This window comes from Pinus tabuliformis, chromosome 2_2 (genome assembly GCF_031772625.1).
Source record: "Pinus tabuliformis cultivar Carrire ecotype Pingquan chromosome 2_2, CPIR1, whole genome shotgun sequence".
Classification (NCBI taxonomy): domain Eukaryota; kingdom Viridiplantae; phylum Streptophyta; class Pinopsida; order Pinales; family Pinaceae; genus Pinus; species Pinus tabuliformis.
In genome coordinates, this window is record NC_142300.1 from 398,327,912 (window position 1) to 398,332,345 (window position 4,434).

Sequence of the window (4,434 nt, forward strand, 5' to 3'; positions counted from 1 at the left end):
ATAAATCTCTCAGTCCCTCCCTCGCTCTCTCAATCTCTCTTGTCTTCCCTCTCTTCACCTTCCATCTATATCTATATCTCCATTTGTCTCTCTATATCACCCCCAAAAACATACACTCTCTTTCTCCAATCTATCTATCTATCCCTCCCTCCTCTCCCTCTCTCTCTCTTTCTTCCCCTTCTCTCACTCTCCCCTGCTTCTAGCTCTCTTCCCTTCTGTTGTCCTCTCCCCCTCTCTCCCCATTTTCCTTATCACTCCCTCTCTCTCTCCCCACTTTTCTCTCTCTATTTCTTTCTTCTTACTTCCCTCTCTCTCCCCATCCAACTCCATCTCTCTTTCCCTCCCTCTCTCCACTCTCTCACAGCGTCTCTCTCCCTTTTTCTCCCTCCTCTCTCTCTCCCTCTCTCCTTCTCTCTCCTTATCTCTATCTCTCCTTCTTTTTCACTTTACTTCTGAGTGGAAAGAGGTTGAAATTGATGTAAATGGAAACCCCAATGGAACGGATCATATTCACGACAATCCAAGTTTTCAAAATAAGTGGGAAAATGTTAAGGTTGAAGAACATATTGCTAGGTCGTATTCTTCAAAGCTTGGTTTGGATGGTTGTATGGTTAATCGAAACATGGAGAATGTTTTCAGAGAAAATAAACAACTGCTTAATCCCCAAAAAGTAACTCCAAATGTATGACATTAGAGGATAAAGAAACGAAAGAGAAAAAAAATGAAATTAGCAAAGGGGTGAAAAATCATTTTTTTAGGGTTATTAAGTTAGACAAGGAATCTTTGACAGCTTTTAAAACTCCACAACGCACACAATTTCAGAAAAAGCCACTTGAAGCCAAAGTTGTGCCTCCAAATTCATCGCGGCACATAAATTCTTCATGATGAGACACTCACTTACAAAAGGAACCTGAGACAAAGTTTGACCCACATGATGATTTTCTGTATACTCCACTCCGGTGAATACTCAACTTTCTTTAGTTAAGCTTTTCAGAAAGCTTTTAACTGATAAAATTTCTATGTACTGTTTTGAAACTTGTCTTTATTTGTGTGATGGAGCAGCGAAAATTTGATTAAGGTCATAAAATCCTGGGTTGAATTTTGGCATAAGAAGAGTAGTGCTAAGGTAAACATGCTAAGAAGGGAAATTACAGACCTTGTCATGAAAGGCCAACGTCAAAATGCTTCTTTTTCGAGTGAGTACTCAATCATGGATCCTTACCTGTGATGAATTTTATATTTTATTTTTATTAAAGACCATGACTTTATGGTTTCCATTACAGGATCAGATTTAGGCTGGGTGTAGTCTTCACAAGATCTAAAGTTTAAACCCTTGTCAATGAGTGATAACGATTGTTATACTTACATGGGTTAAATATTAAGCTACACCTTTTGGATGACAAATCGAAGGTCTGCGAATGTATGTAATGTTCAATTAGGTGCATAAGAAAATGGGGTTATCCCTACAACTCAATATGTGAAATAAATATCTGTCGTGATGCACTAGATGCCCTCCCATGGGGCGTTTCTAGTGAAATTATTCTTCTAGGTTACCAAACTGTTACAGTCCATTCTAAACTCTACATGATTGATGTAGCATTGTGTTGGATGTGGGGCCTGATTATCTTCCTAATTCAGAGGTCTTGATTCAGCCGTGTTTGGATCCCAATCCCTGACGAGGGGGTGTGGGGGTGATTGTGCCCCCACTATTGCTACTTGGGGGGTCCAAGGGGGGCGATTGCATGTTTGGAGCCCCCCCCCCCCCCCCATCCCCCCTTGGCAAGGGTTTGAGGGTAGCACCTCCGAAGCTAAAAATAGATGAAAATTTTCCTTGTAAAATATTGTAATTTTGTAGTCAATTTGGGGCGTTCATTAGGTGGATGATCTGACAATAGAAGTTATGTTTAATTTAGGTTTTTTTTTCTCTAGAAGGCAACCCCTTGGTTTATATGAGGGAATTCTATTGTGGACGGGTATTATTATTCTTAGTGAGAGAGAGAGAGGAGGTTGTGTGAGAGTGAAGAGTAAATTACAACAGATCAGATGTAGTTGTATCTCTTCATTTTGATGGATAATATAAAAGGAAATACTAGTTGTTTCTCTGTGGACGTAGCCCAAATTGGGTGAACCATGTATATTTGTGTCTCTCTTGTTTTATGGATTTTCGTATTTGTGTTTATGCAATATTTTGTGTATTTCATTGTTCCTTTAATTAATTTCTAACAACTGGTATCAGAGACAGAGGTTTATTTGGTTGATAAAATTGCAGGAGAGAAGGGTTCCTAGTTCGAGTGGGAGAAATGGTATAAGATGGTAGGTTTAGGGTCGATCAATTTAATGGCCAAAACTACCAGTTGTGGAAGATGAAGATGGAAGATTATCTGTATCAAAAAAATATATACCTACCATTAAGCGGAAAGAAAAAGAAGACGATGAGTATGTTAGACGAAGAATGGGAGATTCTTGAAAATTCTTGAAAAGAAAATCATTAGGAATAATACAGTTGTACCTGGCAGCATCGATAGCCTTCAATATTTCAAAGGAAACAATAATGGAAGGTCTAGTGAGGGATTTGGTTAAACTATATGAAAAACCGCCAGCCTCAAATAAGGTAGTTCTTATGAATCGTTTGTTTAATATGAAGATGTTAAAGGTGGATATGTTGTTGATCATTTAAATGAATGTAATACTGTTACTAGTCAGTTAAGTTCTGTAGGGATAAATTTTGATGATGAAGTTAGGGCTCTATTGTTTCTGTGCTCATTACCAGAAAATTGGAATGGTTTAGTTATGACGATTAGTCACTTTGTCTCTGGATCTATTACTTTAAAGTTTGATGATGTTGTTGGTGCCATACTTAGCAAGGAAATGCGACAGAAAATCTTTGGTGAGACATTAGGTAATGCTTTGATTGCAGAGACTAGGGGAAGAAAAATGGAAAGAGGAAGGAGCCTAGGAAATCGCAGTAAGTCAATAAAAGGAAGATCCAGATCGAAATAAGGGATAGTGTTCTAGAAATGTGGGAAGAAAGGACATCTGAAGAAATACTAAAAATCTCGAAAGGGAAAAGAAGGAGATGGACAAAAATAGAACAATCATGAAGCAAATGTGACAGGTTATGTGTTGCAATATGCATTGATTCTTTCATTAAAGAATATTATTGATGCCTGGGTGGTAAAATATTATTGTTAATTATTTAACCTCCATAGGAGAAGATACAACACTTTGTCATCACAAGCTCAGGTACATGAGAGAGAAGGGGATGCAAATTCTTCACTCAAGAAATTTGTTGCGAAGTCTGAAGCATGTTGATTTGGATTTCTGTGCAAATTGTGTGTATGAAAAATAGAAGAGAGTCGGATTTATCAGAGTTGGGAAGGAAAATAAGAGAAAAAAATTAGAGCTTATGCATATAGATGTATGGGGACCCGGTCATGTATCATCTCTCGGTGGCTCTTGCTATTATGTTACTTTTATTAATGATGCAACTAGGAAAACGTAGATTTATTGTATTCGAAATAAATTTGACGTATTTGATACTTTCAAGAAATGGAAAGCTTTGGTTGAGAATGAGACAAGAAAGAAGTTGAAGTGTCTTAGATGAGACAATGGAGCTGAATACTGCAACAAAGAGTTTGATAACTATTGTTTAGAGCATGGAATTTGTATAGAGAAGAGAATTCTGGGAAGACCACAGGAAAATGGTGTCTCAAAAAGGATGGACAAGACAATCATGGAGTGTGCAAGGTGCATGAGATTGCATGTAGGATCTCACTTACAATATTTTACAGATGTTGTAGATATTGTTGTTTATCTAATAAATAGAGGGCATTCAAGTTCCTTGGATGGTGGTATTCCAGAGGAGGAATGGATAGGTAAAAGGGTAAACTATTCATTTTTAAATACTTTCAGTTGTGAAGCCTTTGTCCACATCAATAAAAAATAGAACAAAGCTTGAGGCAAAATCAAAGAAATGTACGTTTATTGGATATGGTGTAAATAATTTTGGTTATCACTTATATGATTATGAAAATCACAAAATCATTAGGAGCGGGATGTCATATTCAATGAAAAGGTCTTGTATAAGGGTCATATGCAGTGAAAGAAATAGGAAAAGGAAAATAAAGAATACACAGTGTTTGATGAGATCACAAAAAAAGTAAAGGTTCCTGAAAATCAGAATAATCAGCAGCCACAACAACAACAACAACCACAACTGCAAAACACACCTCAAACACCTGAAACTGGTGTTAGAATATCTACTAGGATAAATAGACCCCCTAAACGATGCTCTCCTTCATTATATTATGTATTGTTGATTGATTCTGGTGAACTAGAAAGACATGAAGAAGTAATGCAGGTAGAAACCAGGAAGAAGAGGGAGAAAGCCATGGAAGAAGAGATGGACTACTTCATGCAGAACTAGACTTGGGA